Raw genomic sequence first — 17588 nt, forward strand, 5'->3', positions numbered from 1 at the left:
AAGCCCTGCGCCAGCTCTTCACTCTGTTCGGATATCCCTGCTATATCCACAGTGATAGAGGGTCCTCGTTTATGAGTGATGAGCTGCGCCAATACCTGCCGGCTAGGGGCATTGCTACTAGTAGGACCACAAGCTAAGGGGAATGGACAGGTGGAGAGGGAGAATGCCACGGTGTGGAAGGCCACACTCTTAGCCCTTAGGTCAAAGGGATTGCCGGTCTCTCGCTGGCAGGAAGTCCTCCCCGAGGCACGCCACTCCATCCGCTCCCTGTTATGCACGTCCACCAATGCCACCCCTCATGAGCGACTCTTTTCTTTTCCCAGGAAGTCTGCCACTGGGACCACCCTACCGGCTTGGCTGATGTCCACAGGGCCAGTGCTGCTCCGGAAACATGCGAGGAACAATAAATACTCCCCGATGGTCGAGAGGGTTCACCTACTACATGCGAACCCTAAGTATGCCTACGTGGTCTTACCTGATGGGCGGGAGGACACGGTCTCCGTCCGCGACCTGGCACCCACAGGAGCACCAGACCCTTACCCTGAACACTCCACGGTGACTATGAATCCCGTACCCACCGGGGTGTATACCCATGAGACACCGCGCACGCCAAGCCCTACACAGACTCCTCACGACACTCCCATACCGGGCGCCTCGCACACGCATGAGGGATTACTGATGCCTAATGGGCTGACACCACAACCACCGTCACCGGTGCAATCACCACCGGTGCTACGTAGATCGCAGCGACATACTCAACCGCCTGATAGACTTGACCTGTAAATATACTTGTAAGAAACTTTGCCCCATGGGGACTCTCTTTTAAAACAAAGGGGGGGGTGAATGTGGTAAACTATGTATACCTGTCTGGACACGCCTCTCTGCTGACTGCTCCTGTGGCTCCTCCCACAGACCCCTGTATAAAGGTGATTGGGGCACTGCTCCTCCCTCAGTCTCCGAGATGTCGTGCTCTCTTTTTGCTGCTGATAAAAGCCTATTGTTCACTTCCTGTCTCCAAGAGTTATTGATGGTGCATCAAGTGGAGACAGTTAGTGGAGAGGTTGTGGGCACAAATGTTGTTAAGACCTCAGACAAAGTCAGGAATCAAAAGGTTGAGCATGGTGTGACTAGTGTCCTGAGCTGCCTATGTTTCAATGCAAGAAGTATAGTAGGAAAGGCGGATAATAGTGCTGAAGATGAGGTAGCTGGTTTATAGAGGCAATGTGTAGTGAGGAGAGGCTGTTGATAGGGCAAAATTGCAGTCAACAGGATGAGTTGTAATGTAAAAAAGTGGAGAAAATCTAAAAGGGTGAATACAGGACTGAAGGTATTGTATCTGAATTTGTGCAGTATACAGAATAAGGTAGATGAACTTGCAGCACAGTTTCAAGGCATCACTGAATTATGGCTGAAATATTATAGCTGGGAGTTCAATGTCCAAGGATACACATTGTATTGAAAGGACGGGCAGGAAGGCAGAGGGGGCAGTGTTGCTCTGTTGGTGAAAAATGAAATCAAGTCATGAGAAAGGGGTGACATACGGTCGGAAGGTGTTGAGTTGTTGTGGATAGAGCTGAGGAACTGCAAGGGTAAAAAGACCCCGATGGGAGTTGTATACAGGCCCCAAACAATAGAAAGGATGTGGCCTACAAATTGCTACGGGAGACAGAAAATGCATGTCGAAAGGCCAAAATTACAATAGTCATAGGGGAATTCAATATGCAGGTAGATTGGGGAAAATCAGGTTGGTGCTAGATTCCAGGAGGGGTAATTTCTAGAGTGTCCATGAGATGGCTTTTTAGAGCAGCTCATGGTTGAGCCACCAAAGGATCAGCTATTCTGGATTAGGAGTTGTGAATGACCAGAATTACCTTAAACAGCTTAAGGTAAAATAACCCTGAGGGGAAAATGATCATAATATGATCAAATTCACCTTGAAATTTGAGAAGAAGCAGCTAATGTCAGATGTATCTGTATTACAATGGAGTAAAGGGAATTACAGAGGCATGAGAGAGGAATTGGCCAGAATTGATTGGAAAAGAACACTGGCACGGATGATGGCAGAGCAGCAATGGCTGGAATTTCTGGAACAGAAAATTACAAATGTCACTCTGAAGGGAGAGAGGCAAAAGAAAGGAAACTATGGGCCAGTTAGTCTGACCTCAACTGTTGGGATGATGTTGGAATCAACTGTTTAGGATTTAATCTCGGGGTAATTGGAGGCACATGATAAAATAGGTCGTAGTCAGCATGGTTTCCTCAAGGGAAAATCTTGCCTGACAATTCTTTGAAGAAGTAACGAGAAAATTGGTTGATGTTGTGTACTTGGATTTTCCAGAGGTCTGTAAGGAGTATTGTAAGCAGGTTTGGGCTGAAAGAATGTGCTAAAACTGGAGACATTTAAACGAGGTTCATGATAATGATTCCAGGTTTGAACAGATTGTTATATGAAGAGCATTTGATGGCTCTTGGGCCTGTATTCACTAGAATTTGGAAGAAAGAGCAGTGACCTAATTGAAATCTATCAAATGGTGAAAGGCCTTGATAGAGTGGGTGTTGTCAGGATGTTTCCTATGGTGGAAGAGTCTAAGATCAGAGGACACAGCCTCAGTATAGAGGGGTGTCCTTTTATTATGGAGATAAGGATGAATTTCTTAAACCAGAGAGTAGCAAATCTGTGGAATTCTTTGCCACAGACACTTGTGGAGGCCAATTCTTCATGTATATTTAAGGTAGAGGTTGATAGATTCTTGATTGGTCAGGGTATGAAGGGAAATGAGGACAGTGCAGGTATTGGGGCTGAGAGGAAAATTGGATCAACCATAATGAAATGTTGGAGCAGATTTGGCCAAATGGCCTAATTCTGCTCCTATATCTTATGGTCTTGTGGTCTAAATGTAAAGTGTTGCACCTTGGTAGGTCAAATGTAATGAGACAGTACACTATTAAGGGCAAGACCCTTAACAGTATTGATGAGCAGAGGGACCTTGGGGTCCAAGTTCATAGCTGTTGGAAGTGGCTACATGGGTTGATAGGATGGTTAAGGAAGCAAATAGCATGCTTGCCTTTATTAGTCAAGGAGTGAGTTCAAGATTCAGGCAGTTATGTTGCAGCCTTATAAAACTGCACTATCTGGAGTACTGCATACAGTTCTGGTTGCCCCATTATAGGAAGGGTGTCTAGGCTTTGGGGAGGGTACAGAAGAGGTTTCTAATCACAAACAACAGGAAATCTGTAGGTGCTGGAAATCTGAGCAACACACACAGGATGCTGGAGGAACTCAGCAGGCCAGGCAGTATCTAAGGAAAAGAGTACAGTCGATGTCTTGGCTGAAACCCTTTGGACTGAAACGTCGACTGAGTGGAGATCTGATAGAAGCTTATAAGATTGAGAGGCACAGATAGAGTAGACAGACAGAATCTTTTTCCCAGGGTTGACATGTTTAGTACTGGGAATTTTGCATTTAAAGTGAGAGGTGGTAAGTTCAAAGGAGCTCTGAGAGGCAGGTTTTTTTTTTAGACAGAGTCTTGAGTGCCTCAGATGTGCTGCCTGGGTTGGTGCTAGTGGCAGATACATCAGGGACTTTCACGAGATGTTTAGAGAGACACATGAATGTGAGAGAAATGAAAGGATATCAACATTATGTAGGCAGAAGGGATTAGTTTAGTTGGCCATTTGACTACTAAGTTATTTGGTTGGCACAACATCATGGGCTGAGGGGCCTGTTCTTGTGCTGTACCAATCAATGGAAGTATCTGACTTTCTATGGTGTAGTTCTGAAAAAAATTGAGCAAATGTCTACCTGTTGTCATTCTGTGCTAATTTTATGTCAGTTCTTCATCTGCTTGTAAATCTCCTCTGGGTGATGTTTCTGTTGTGCTTTATTTTTTCCCTATGGTTACTCTGTGCTAAATTCCAGTGCATTTTCTGTCAATTTTCCTTCACCTCTTTCTTCCAAGATGAGGGATAACAGGGTGAAACTTCCAAAACGAATAGCAAAGTGACAAGGGGCACTATGCCCAAGCTCCAATTTCTGATTACCTATTCCACCTTTTCCCACCCCTGTCCTTTTTGGAAGAATTTAAAGAATGGGTATCTGTGAATCACAGGCAATGAGAGGAAGTAGAATGGAATGGTTTGACTGGAGTGACAAAAGGATGGTGAAGAAATGGGAACATCATTCCCCTTCATCCGTTACAAAGCAGTTCTGTGGTCTGTGTCTCCACAAGATCCTTTAGTGGGGGAAAATATACAAGATCAGCTACAATCACTATGGATACACTGTCCTCAAAATTCTTTTACACATTTTGGAAAGAAAGGGTGTTGTGCCATTGAATATTGGCTTAACTCGGAGCAAAACAATTTTGGTGAAAATTTTTGGCTGCTTTGTTTATCCCGTTAATAACCTTCTCACCCGACTGACCTCCAGACTGTCTTTCTTAATTTTTCTTATGATCCCCCCCTTATTTTCCCTCTATCTCCCCAATATACCCCTCATTTTCTCACAGTGCACACACAAAGTTGTTGCCTAGTAACACCAATTCGGAATGCTTTCCTGACACCAGGCCCGACCAATTCATCAAGTTTATTCTGTGAAACCAAGAACGGGTCGGAAAACAAAATGTGAGTGTCAGCTTCAGAGAAGACGGACAAAGGCCACATTTCATGTTCAGTGAATCTGCATTTGGATCAGAAGAACCTATATTAGAATTTATAAAATATTTAGAATAATTAACAAAACCATTACAGTGCTGCAGTGGGTGTCATTTATGATTGCCAAAAAACTTCCTTCACTTGTTATCGACACAGTTAGGAAGCAAAGTAATCCCGACACAAAACAGACACGGATATCCTACAGAATATAATTCTGTACAGAATGTACTCTGAAGCCTATGTGATTGGGGCCATTTACAGCAATATCCTTGCTGTAATGATAGGTTCTGAATACACATCTCACACAAAAAATATTCACAAGATAGTTTTGTCCAATATAGATAAATGGAGCAGAAATGAGTCAAGTGCCTAGATTGTGTAAGCCAACGTGAGAAATTAAACAGCACACACAAAATGCTGGATGAACTCAGCAGGCCAGGCAGTATCTATGGAAAAGAGTACAGTCGAGGTTTCGGGTAGAGACACTTCATTAGTCCTAATGAAGGGTCTCAGCCCAAAACATTAACTGTTTACTCTTTTGCATAGATGCTGCCTGGCCTGCTGAGTTCCTCCAGCATTTTGTGCGTGTTGCTTTGGATTACCAGCATCTGCAGATTTTCTGGTGTTTACAAGAGATTAAACTGCAGATCTGGTGACTGTAGGCAATATGAAAATTAGTTAAACAGCTGTGAAATTGTGAAAAGTATTGACTGCTCTAAAATAAACTCAAAGTAAATGTGATTATAAAGAACACAAGGTCTACAAATTTAGGGAAAGAAATCAGTGAAATCAATTAATAGATTACTGTGGTAAAACCGAGGGTGTGGGGTGGAGGAACAAGGTAGAAAGCAATGACATTGTGGCCATTCTCAGAAGTGAGGGTCTATTCAAAATAAGCTGAGGTAAGCGACCTTTGACTTCGGCAGTTGAGATCGTAGTTCCCTTCTTCGCAGATCTACAGTATTACCTTACGTGTTAGGATTTCCAATTCTTACTCCACTAGCAGGTGGAAACAAAATATTCCAGCGGGGACTCGGGTAGAATCAAATATAGTATCTCAGACTACTTAAATCAATTTGATCCTAAAAAACAAGGAACATTTACACCAAGAGCCAATTCCTATAAAATGCACATCCATTTCGTCATGGCCAGCATGTCAAAGATGATTCACTGCTGATATAACGGTACAAGGAAATCATGATATTAGTCCTAACACAAAGCTATTTCAGAGCAACACCTGCTTATCATTCACAAAAGAGACAATTTTATGCTGTCAAGTCGTACCTCAGGTAAAAATTCATTATGATTACAAGCAATATCTCCACAAACAATTGTCAAAATGAACCTTGTGCTTACAAACCATCAGTTGATGTAACCAATCTCCTGCAGAGCCAGCTGCAACTAACAAATGGTCACATATTTGCTTTCTCCGCTACCTTCCGGTGACATTACATGAACAGATGTAATATTTATAGTACAGCTGTAAAAATACGTTTTAAATACTTTTATAGAACGTCCTACAAAATATAAGACCAAACAAGATGTGCTATATATTGTCTACCTGCTTTGAAGATACAGCGGCTGCTCTCAGATCTCAGTAAAGAGGTAAACAGGTCACTCGGATTGTATTGCCTATTTTGTTCAAGCAGGTGTTTGATTGGCCCTCCAATCACAAAACCTAGGACAGAATGAATAAAATATTTATCATCATAGTCTACCTGGAAACCAATGGGACTGAAAAGTGATATTGTGTTTCACCCACTGCTGGCTGATAGGCGTTGCTCACTTCCAGCCAATCAGGCTGATTCATGAAATCCAGGGAAAAGGTGCTTGTAGAAGGAATATTTTTCTTTCAACTAATTTAAATAATAATGTCTATGCAAAAGAAAATATGAAGTTACTAACAATTTCTTTGGTATTATTTGTCATTCTTGATATATGAGAGAATTATACAGTGTTTGAACCACCCTTAAATGTTCATTTAAAGGCCTGGACTATTTGGCTCAGCCAGGAACAAAGAATGTCATTTTTAAAGATTTAGTTTTCTAACTGGACTTGATCTAATGTCTAGGGCTTGGTGATTTTTATAGATCTGTGATCATTTTATTTATTAATGCAATATAGGTGACACCCACCTTAGGGGATTGGATGGTTTGGTGGGGGGAGGCTGTGTTCTTAGCAAATACTTAATTAGTGATTTTCCATTATGCCCAGCCACAACATCTGCATGTGTCAGGAAATACCAGTTGAAAAAATAGTGATTATTACTTCTTCACATAAATTTTGTTAGGGTAAATTTTTGTTCCATGTCTCAGACTTTTTGGAACTGATTTGTGAATTCTGTGAGAGAACGTTTCGGTTATCCTAACTACCATAACATGTAGCGTATCCCCAGAATCAAACAAAGGCATTAACTTGATGGTACTATTATTCAAAAGGTCCTCATGCTGACAAACATCTGCTATAACAAATTATAAAAATATGAAAATTGCATTTCTAAGTTTTGGATTTGCTGCCTAACATGTTAACATCAGTACCCCTCTCCTGCAAAGTTAGGTTGATGAGTTAAAATGTTTATCTTGTTGTTCTAGTTTTGAAAGGGAAATGTCTTTGAAGGTTCAGATGCCAACATTTGGTTTTAAAGAAGAGCTTAAAGCATGAATTAAAGCATGAATTATGCTTTATCCTTTTTATCTGCAAGAGACAGGGCATAGTAATTCCACAGATAGAAAACATAATAAACCCCTTTCACTTGTACCTGTCATGGTCCTGACTGAACAGTGGCTGGTATCCAAGTTCCAGCACTCCAGTTCCCCGGACCGTGTTGAGCTGCCACTGTCCCTTTAAGACTCAGACCGTAAATTCTTCCCTGCCGCATTCCTTTGTTGAAGCTCTGTATTTACAGCCCTCATACTGAGCCCTTGGTGCTCAATTGCTGAAGTTCCATTCCCAGTGTGAGTCTTTGTGATTTCGTCTTTGGATTTTGTTTGTGTTCTCTTATTTATTTCAAATTTGAGTTAATTCTAGACCTTGATCTACACTTGGGTTCACTACTATTCATAGCTTTCTTGTTAGTCCCAAATATATCTCACCCCAATTTAACAAAAATATGCTGAATAATGTTCTAAAATAACGTTCTATGTTAACAAATATGTTAAGACGATAAAACCTTTAAATAGCTAAAATGAAATGATAATGTCAAACTACTTCCACTGAAAATTAGAAACAGTGACAGGCTCTGAAATCACTAAGTGCAGTTGTGGAAACAAAGAGTGCTGTCCTTTGGAGCAGTGAACATAAAGAGAGCCCCTTGACACAACTAGTCTGGAACTCATCATTGCATTTATACAGTGATTGGTTCCTCAAGGTGTACATGTCAACTTGAAATGTTTCAGTTCCTTTAGCTCTAATACTAGAGTGCTTGCATGTAAGATGGAGAGAGAGTAAATTCAGAAGATTATGTGTGGGGCAAGTTTTTTTAAACAGAGTGGTGGGTGCCTGGAATGCAGTGCAGTGTAGTGTGCAGGCAAAAAAAAAGAACAGAGGTGCTTGAGGCTTTTGGATAAGCAAGTGAATTGTGAAGAGAATGGAAGTATATGGACATTAGGGCGAGACAATGGCGCCTAACGGTGACTCCTTTGCTTGCATTTTCAGAAACAGCTTTATTCCCTTCCTTAATATCTCTATTTTTCCCTTTCAGGATTCTTTGAAGACCCTGACCTGGAGTTACATGCTGACTTCGGTTGTTTGCAGGAATGGGACCCGCTCTCGGGGTTTCACGATTGGCCATTATTCGATATGCCAAGGATGCGGCCTAGGAGATTAGCTCGTCATCGGAGTTCCGGGATCTCGTGGCTCTGGAGACAGGTCGGTGTCGGGGCAGGAAATCGGTGTGTCACGGGAGACGGAAGATCTCTGGCTGTGTGCCCAGAGACCCGAGGCCGTTGGGCATAAAGCTCAGAAAAAGTGACGCAACGGACTTTTAACATCGTTAATCAGCGAGTTGTTTGTTATGAACCCTCTTGCTGTGAAACTGAGACATCTCTTTTTCCCGTATTAGGGAGAGAGAGAGTCTGTGGTACGTCAAATACCGGGTGAACGAGTAGTCTTTGGGGTACTGCAAGTCTGTGTCTTTGCTGTTGCTTTGCTGCACGCTGGAGTGCTCGGTGGGGGATGCCGATGTTTTTTTTTGCCGGTGGGGGGAGAGGGGATCATTGCTTTGCTGCTACTTGTGCGTGGGAGGGAGGGGAGCTGGGGGAAACTTTGGGGTTCTAACATTTAACTGTCATTCATGGGGGCACTCGTCTGTTATCATGGATGGTTGCAAAGAAAAAGCATTTCAGAATGGATATTGTATACATTTCTCTGACATTGAAACCTTTGATTATGTAGGCAGATAAGATTAATTTAAATAGGCAATTAATTGCTAGATTAATTTTGCTCAGCACAGCATTGTGGGCTGAAGGGCCTGTTCGTATGCTGTTCGATGTTCTAAATGAAAATTATTAGTATTACAACGATCTGGTGGAAATGATATTTTCACAACGGTACAAAGAATATGTACTCTAAAAGGGTCAATGTGGAACAGGTGAAGGAAAATATAGTGGGGGGGGGGGGGAATGAAGAATCGGGGTTCAGGGCCTGGGCCGATCAGTGGGATAAAATTCTTGTGTTATTGGTTAAGTTGTAGAGGGCTGAAGAAAAGATGTGATTCAATAGGATTTAGCTGTGCCTGGGGCAGAATGAGAGTTGGAAGGAGGGGCTGGACTGCTTGGATTTGCATCATTAAAATCTGCTTAAACTGAGTGTCACTCCACATTCTCCAGGTTAATGTACATTGATTTCCTGAGCAACACGACAAAGGGAGAATTGCAGTAAGTATTACATTGAGGTATTGATCGTGTGGATAGTCAGAGGCTTTATCCCAGGACTGAAATAGCTAACACGAGAGGGCACAGTTTTAAGGTGCTTGGAAGTAGGTACAGAGGAGATGTCAGGTGTAAGTTTTTTACGCAGAGAGCGGTGAGTGCGTGGAATGGGCAGCTGGCGACGGTGGTGGAGGCAGATACGATAGGGTCTTTTAAGAGACTCCTGGATAGGTACATGGTGCTTAGAAAAATAGAGAGTTATGGATAACCCTAGGTGATTTCTAAGGTAAGGACATGTTCGGCACAGCTTTGTGGGTCGAAGGGCCTGTATTGTGCTGTAGGTTTTCTATGTCTCTATGTTCTATTTGACACATTGGACATGAAAATCATGTCAGACACAGAAGGGTGATTCATGACAGAAAATGCCAGTAGAAATTTTTGGAAGGGTGAAATTTGACCCAGAAAAGGTTGCAACTGCATTACTCTCCTGAAAAGATAAAACAAATTTTAGGTTGTGCAAGTTGTGCGTCCTCATTTCAAGCCATATGTTATGGTACCCTTCTGATGTGGGTGTGCAGAGTTCACTGAATGTCAAGGACGAGAAAAGGTAGATCTTTGATTACAAGTTTCTGGTATTTTAAAAAGTAAGAAAATTGCTATAGGGTCAGATGTGCAGTTACACAAGTAGTTGCATTTCAGGATTTTAATGATCGCAGCAACAGCATGAAGTCTCTTGACTGTTGATAAGAAGTGAGCTGATTTCTGGTTACTATTCTTTCTGTAACCTCAATTGTTGCTCATGTTGCTGTGGTGTTTTACCTTCCACACTTTTAATACAGGCTTTCAGCCAACAATGTCAATTTAGTTAAGCTTTTATGGTCCAGGTCCATGTCCACTGAGGATCTGAGATAGCTGTCAAAATTTATTTTCAGATATAACTTATGTAGAGCAATCTATTGTGTCACCTATGCCTGGGCCAAATTTATTTGAATGCACGCAGTATACAGAAGGAGTCAGATGATCTTGTAGTGCAGTTAGAGATTGCCAGGTATGATATCATGGGCATCTCTGAGTCGTAGGTGCAAGAAGATAGTTGGGAGCTTAGCATCCAAGGATACACATTGTATCAGAAAGACAGGTGGTAGGCAGAGGGGACAGGGTGACACTGTTGGTAAAAAAATGAAATCAAATCCTTAGGAAGGGGTGACATAGGATCAGAAGATGTAAAATCCTTGTGGGTAGAGTTAAGAAACAGCAAGGGTTAAAAGACCTTGATGGGACTTGCTTACAGAGCTCCAAACTGGATATGGCTGACTGGCAGGAGGCATAGAGTGGGAATAAAAGGGACCTTTTCTGGTTCACTGCTGGAAACTAGTGATGTGCTGCAGGGGCCAGTGATGGGACTATTCTTTTCGCATTATATTCAATGATTTGGATGAAGTAAATATCCTGTGGCCAAGTTTGCAGACAATGCAAAAATAGGTGAAGGGGCAGGTACTGTTGCCGAAAGAGGCTCTCTTCAGAAAGAGTTAGAGAGATGGGGGAATGGGCAAAGAAGTATCAGATGGAACATAGTGTTGGGAAGTGTATGGTCATGCACTTTGACAGAAGGAATAAAGGCGTGGACTATTTTCTATGTGGGGAGAAAATTCAAAAATCAGCAGTGCGAAGGGTCTTGGAAGTCCTCATACGGGATTCCCTAAAGGTGAACTTGTAAATTGAGTCAGCGGTAAGGAAGGCAAATGCAGTTTTAAGAATAATTTTGAGAGAGTTAGAATACAGAACCAAGTTGAAACTTTATAAGGCATTGAAGTATTGTGAACAGTTTTGGACTCTTTATCCAAGAAAAGATTACTGGTATTAGAGAGGGCCCAGAGGAATTTCATGAGAATGATTCCAGGAATGAAAAGGTTAACATATGAGAGGCATTTGATGGTTCTGGGCCTGTGCTCACTGGAGCTTAGAAGAATGAGGGGCATCTCATTGAAACCTATCGAATATTGAAAGGCCGAGAGAGAGTTGATTTGGAGAGGATGTTTCAATACTGGCAGAGTCTAGGACCGGAGGGCACAGTCTCAGAATTGAGTGATGTCCATATAGAAGAGAAGTGAGGAAAAATTTCTTTAGCCAGTGGCTGTGCAGGCCAAATTATTGGGTATGTTTAAGGTTGATAGACTCTTGATTAATCAGTACATCAAAGGTTATGGGGAGAAGCCAGGAGAATGGGGTTGAGAATAAATCAGCCATGATTGAATGGTGGTGCCGACTCGATGGGCTGAATGGCCTAATTCTGCTCCTATATCTTATGGTCTTATGGATAATAAGGCCCGTATCCTTGGATTGATTGAGTTGTGACCAATGTGACCAAAGCAATGATACAGCAATAATACATGATGCAGCTCTATAAAACTCTGGTTAGGCCACACTTGGAGTACTGTGTCCAGTTCTGGTCGCCTCACTATAGGAAGGATGTGGAAGCATTGGAAAGGGTACAGAGGAGATTTACCAGGATGCTGCCTGGTTTAGAGAGTATGGATTATGATCAGAGATTAAGGGAGCTAGGGCTTTACTCCTTGAAGAGAAGGAGGATGAGAGGAGACTTAATAGATATATACAAGATATTAAGAGGAATAGACAGAGTGGACAGCCAGCGCCTCTTCCCCAGGGCACCACTGCTCAATACAAGAGGACATGGCTTTAAGGTAAGGGGAGGGAAGTTCAAGGGGGATATTAGAGGAAGGTTTTTTACTCAGAGAGTGGTTGATGCGTGGAATGCACTGCCTGAGTCAGTGGTAGAGGCAGGTACACTAGTGAAGTTTAAGAGACTACTAGACAGGTAAATTTAAGGTGGGGGGTTATATGGGAGGCAGGGTTTAAGGGTTGGCATAACATTGTGGGCCAAAGGGCCTGTACTGTGCTGTTTAATTCTATGTTCTATACTGAAATTGAATTGGTGTAAAATTAACATGATATAAACCATTAATGACTTTCACTAGGAAAAATAACACCACATCTGTTGAGCTGGTCAAGGTAGTAGTGGGAACATACAAGTTTAGAAATTCTCTCCCACTACAGTGTAAAAAGGAAAGTTGGAGCAAAATTGTGTTGTAGTTACTGGTGAGAAAATTAACCCCATCCCTCTGTGGAATGTTGGGAGCACTCTTCGTTCACTTTCCCATCATGAAAGCAGCAGTTCATGAGGAAGCAATACACTTCAGTGGCTGGAAGAGTGTATTTGCATTATATACAGTATCTGTCCTTTTAAAGACTGGTCACCAATGTGAAGCTGTCACTAACTGTGCATTCTTGCAATAGATCAGCAAAATAGCCAATGCTGAAGCTCCATTAGTGGCTGTTTACTCATCGAGTCTTGCCATTTGCAGGGTCATGAGCTACACAGTAGCTCAGTGTCGGGAAGCAAACTGGGTTCAATTTCCAATGCAGCCTGTAAGGAGTTTGTATGTCCTCCCTGTGACCACATGAATTTCCTCATTCTAAAGATGCATGGGTTAGGGTTAGTGAGTTGTGGGCATGTTATATTGGCACCGGAAACAAGGGACACTTCAGATTCAGATTCAGTTTATTGTCATTTAGAAACCACAAATGCAACGCAGTTAAAAAATGAGACAATGTTCCTCCAGAATGATATCACAAAAGCATATGACAAAACAGACTACACTAGAAAATCCACATAATGTTTGGCAATCCCCAATCCAGAGTCCAGAGAGGCTGCTGCGTATTAATATCGCGCTACCGTCTTAGCGCGTTCCCCGGAAAGGAGCTCCAAATCCACCAGACAAACAAGACCAAAAACTAAAGCTACAAGACCTGCACAAAATCACATAGTTACAACATATAGTTACAACAGTGCAAACGATAGCATAATTGATAAAAAACAGACTATGGGCACAGTAAAAAATAGTCCAAAGATGTTAAAGGACTATAAGTTCAAAAGAAATCACCACACAGTTTCCACAAGTCCCCAGGGTCCCGACAGACTCGCCATCCCACTCTGGCAGCAGAAGGGAATACCCCCGCTATGGACTTCCACGGCGCCGCCCGACTCAGCCTCGCAGACACAGCACACAATGAAAGCTCCGTCAAACCCAGCCTTGCAGATACAGCACACAATGAAAGCGACCTGACCGCAGCGGACTCCGAGTCCGTCGAACCTCTGAGCCTCCGACCATCCCCTCCGGCACAGCTTCTCCGAGCACCATCCTCTGCTGAGCGTATTAAGACACCCCCGCCAATGGCCATCGGCAACGTGACCCAGAGGACTGAGGGCCTGTTCTTCCCAGCAGAGTCCCGGACCTCACAGCAGCAGCAGCAACGAAGAAGGTCTTCCTGGAGATTTCCCGATGTTCCTCTGTGTTCCCACATCCGTTTTCAATCGATTATGATTGCGCACGGCACCCCGCTTCACAAATAACAGATAATCAGCTCCGGAGTGGCCGCTGCAAGCTGCGTCGCACCGCCATCTTGGATCCACTTGTGATTTCCCCCAGTATATTGTCAGTCTATATTAGTTGTTGACACAAAAGGCACATATCACTGTATGTTTCGATGTATGGGGTGAGAAATAAAGCTAATCTAATTTTACATTGCATTTTATAAAACATTATTAGCAACTGTCAAAATATTGTCTTCCAAGTGAACTCCTACTGTATTGATGCCAAGCGACCACTATGTTACGGGGTGGATCACATTCCGAGAAAATGGCCTGTATTGTCAATTTCTGATATGCTGAGCCACATCAAATGTGCATGAATCAGGAAATGTGAGCTGAAAAAGATTGTTAGAATTAGAATCGGAGTCACAATCAGAATCAGGTTTAATATCAGTGGCATATGTCATGAACTTTCTTAACTTTATGGCAGCAGTACAATGAAATACATGATAAATAAATATGGAGGAAAAAACTGTTACGTTAAGCATATATATGCCTATTAAATAATTAAGTTAAAATTAAGTACAGCAAAAAAAAGCAGAAATAAAAAATTAGTGAGGCGTTCATGGATTCAACATCCATTCGGAAATTGGATGGCAGAGATGAAGAAGCTGTTCCTGAATCGCAGAGTGTGTCTCTTCAGGCCTCTACCTCCTACCTGAAGGTAATAGTGAGAAGAGGGCAGGTCCGGGGTGGTGGGGGATCCTTAATGATGGATGCTGCGGATACTATGGAGGTTGGTACTCATGATGGAGCTGACTAATATTACAAATTTTTGCAACTTACTTTGATTCTGTGCAGTAGAGCCACACCACCCCACTCCCAACTAGATGGTGATGTAGCCAGTCAAAATGCTCTTCTCAGTACATTTGTCAAAAGTTTTTTAGTGTTTTAGTTGAAAACCAAATCTCAATCTCCAGTTGAAATATAGCTGCTGTCTTGCCTTTTTTTTATAGCTGCGTCAATATTTTGCATCCAGGTCCTCAGAAATAGTGTCACCCAGGAACTTAAAATTGCTCACTCACTCCACTTCAGATCCTTCTATGAGGACTGGTTTGTGTTCCCTCCTCTTACCCTTTCTGTAGAGTTATGTTGTTATCTGTTTATTTTCAATAAGTTCTGTGAGAATAAGTTCTATTCTGTGTCTCACTTTTTGGGGAATGATCTGCAAATTCTGCAAGGGTCAATCTCTTTACTTCATGTGACCATATTTTGTACGGGTCACCTGTATTTCATTTAGCCTTCTCCATCCACAGACCATGTGGAGAACAGAAATATTTATGTCCAGCATTACATAAATATTTATGTAACTTTAATTTCCATGACTATTTTGGAAGATAATATGCTTCTAGAACTAAATATAATTATGCAATATTTTAGTTAAAGCTATTTTGAATACAAGAAAAGCACCATTTAATTCAACCATTCGGTTGATCTACAGATAGTTGTTTAACACAAACATTGATTTTTATATGTACCGGTAGACATAGGCCGAGCAAATTCAATGCCAAATAGAAACAAGAGAAAATGCGCAGATGCTGGAAATCCAAGCAACAGACACAAAATACTGGAGGAACTCAGGAGGACAGGAAGCCTCTATGGGAAAAAAAGAACAGCTGACATTTTGAGCCAGTCCTGCCGGAGAGTCTTAGCCTGAAACGCCAACTGTACTTTTTTCCATAGATGTTGCCTGGCCTGCTGAGTTCCTCCAGCATTTTGTGTGTGTTGCAATACCAAATAGACTTAGTTTTGATTACTGATTTGATTGCAGAAGATAATTTAATTTTAGAGATATCTAATTTTAATGATTCCTTGTAATTTGCTTCCAAATGATGACACCAAGATTAGGGGTGTAGTGGACAGCGAGGAAGACCATCAGAGCTTGCAGCGGACTTTTAGCACAGTGGCCTTCATAAATCAATGTATTGTGTACATGAGATGGAATGTTGAAGTTCTACAAGATGTTGGTGAAACCTAATTTGGAGTACTGTGTGTAGTTTTGGTCACCTACAGTTCCTACAGGAAAGATGTAAATAAGGTAGCAAGAATGCAGAAATTTACAAGGATGTTGCCGAGTCTGGAGGACCTGAGTTATAAGGAAAGATTGAATAGGATAGGACTGTATTCTATAGAACATAGAAGATTGAGAGGAGGTTTGATAGAGAGAAATTATGAGGGGTATAGATAGGGTACAAGCAAGCAGGCTTTTTCCACTGAAGTTGGGTGGGACTACAACCAGACATCATGGGTAGAAGTTTAAGGGGAACATGAGGGAATACCTCTTCTGTCAGAGAGTCCTGAGATTGTAGAATGAGCTGGCAGCACATGTGGTACATGATTTCAAGGTTTAAGAGAAATTTGAATAGATAGTTTGGAGAGGGTCCAGAGGAGGTTCACAAGGATGATTCCGGGAATGAAAGGGTTATCATATGAGGAACTTTTGATGGCTCTAGGTCTGTACTCACAGGAATTTAGAAGGATGAGGGGAGAATCTCATTGGAACCTTCTGAATGTTGAAAGGCCTGACAGAGTAGACGTGGAAAGGATGTTTCCCCTGGTGGTGGAGTCCAGGACAAGGGGGCACAGCCTCAGGATAGAGGGGTGTCCAGTTAAAACACAGATGCAGAAAAATTACTTTAGCCAGATGGTGGTGAATTTGTGGCATTTGTTACCACAGGCCAGGTCGCCGGGTGCATTTAAGGCAGAGATTGGTAAGTTATTGACTGGACACAGCACCAAAGGTTACAGTGAGAAGGCAGGAGTGGGGTTGAGGGGTGGACAAAAGAATCAGCTATGATTGAGTGACTGAGCGGACTTGATAGGTCTAAATCTGCTCCTATGTCTTATGGTCTATGGTCTAATCGTATATAGATAGTAGGGATATGGAGGGCTATGGTCCCAGTGCAGGTCAATGACCCTATATAAAGATCGCATGGCATGATTTTAAAGAGGAGCACATGTCCAGAAAGTATTTATTCCTCATCCAGCATGCCTGTTTATCATATTAAAGAAGTCTGCATGCTCAAATTGGCTAGCAATTGTCCTGTATTATAAAACACTTCATACCTTGAAATTACTCATCCAGTGAAAATTGCTTTGGATATTTGAGATCTTAAGCACCACATTACAAATGTAGACTTTTTTTTTGTTTTGTTTCACAGAGCATCACTTATTGGCTTCACTGCATTGTCAGCTTAAAAACAAATTGTAGAGGCTCTTTCAGATTTTCCTATTCTTCTATAGTAATTTTTAACAATACTATCAAATATTTGAGGGCTGCAAGATCATCTTTCACTCCTGAGATGTGAGCACAAGGTCCTCTCAGTGCAGAACTGTCAGTGGTGTTTTATTTGGATGAGATGGTAATCTAATTCCTGATTCTCTGCTTCCGTGACACAAAAGATTAATTTGCATTATTCTGATGTACAGCAGTCGAATTCCATCAACTGTGCTCCTTAACCAACATCACTAAAGGAGATTATTTTGCACTGTCTTTGTTTTCAACGTCATGAAAGAAGAAGTGAAATGAAATATTTGGACCAGAATTAACTTGATTGTTGGACCTGGCATCACCAGTTGCTTTGTATCCATTTTGTTCCCCTTGATTCTTGGTGAGT

The 17588-nt window shown here is 42.0% G+C and overlaps 1 protein-coding gene across 1 annotated transcript in view; it reads right to left on the reverse strand.

Moving 5' to 3' along the window:
* Positions 1-6356, reverse strand: part of LOC140730357 (dnaJ homolog subfamily C member 5-like) — a 55387-nt gene extending 49031 nt beyond the window's left edge. The window contains exon 1 of the mRNA XM_073050695.1: positions 6215-6356. The gene's annotated coding sequence lies outside the window, so the exon portion shown is untranslated. The remainder of the gene's footprint in view (positions 1-6214) is intronic.
* Positions 6357-17588: the final 11232 nt, after the last annotated feature.

This window comes from Hemitrygon akajei, chromosome 1, assembly GCF_048418815.1.
Source record: "Hemitrygon akajei chromosome 1, sHemAka1.3, whole genome shotgun sequence".
NCBI lineage: Eukaryota > Metazoa > Chordata > Chondrichthyes > Myliobatiformes > Dasyatidae > Hemitrygon > Hemitrygon akajei.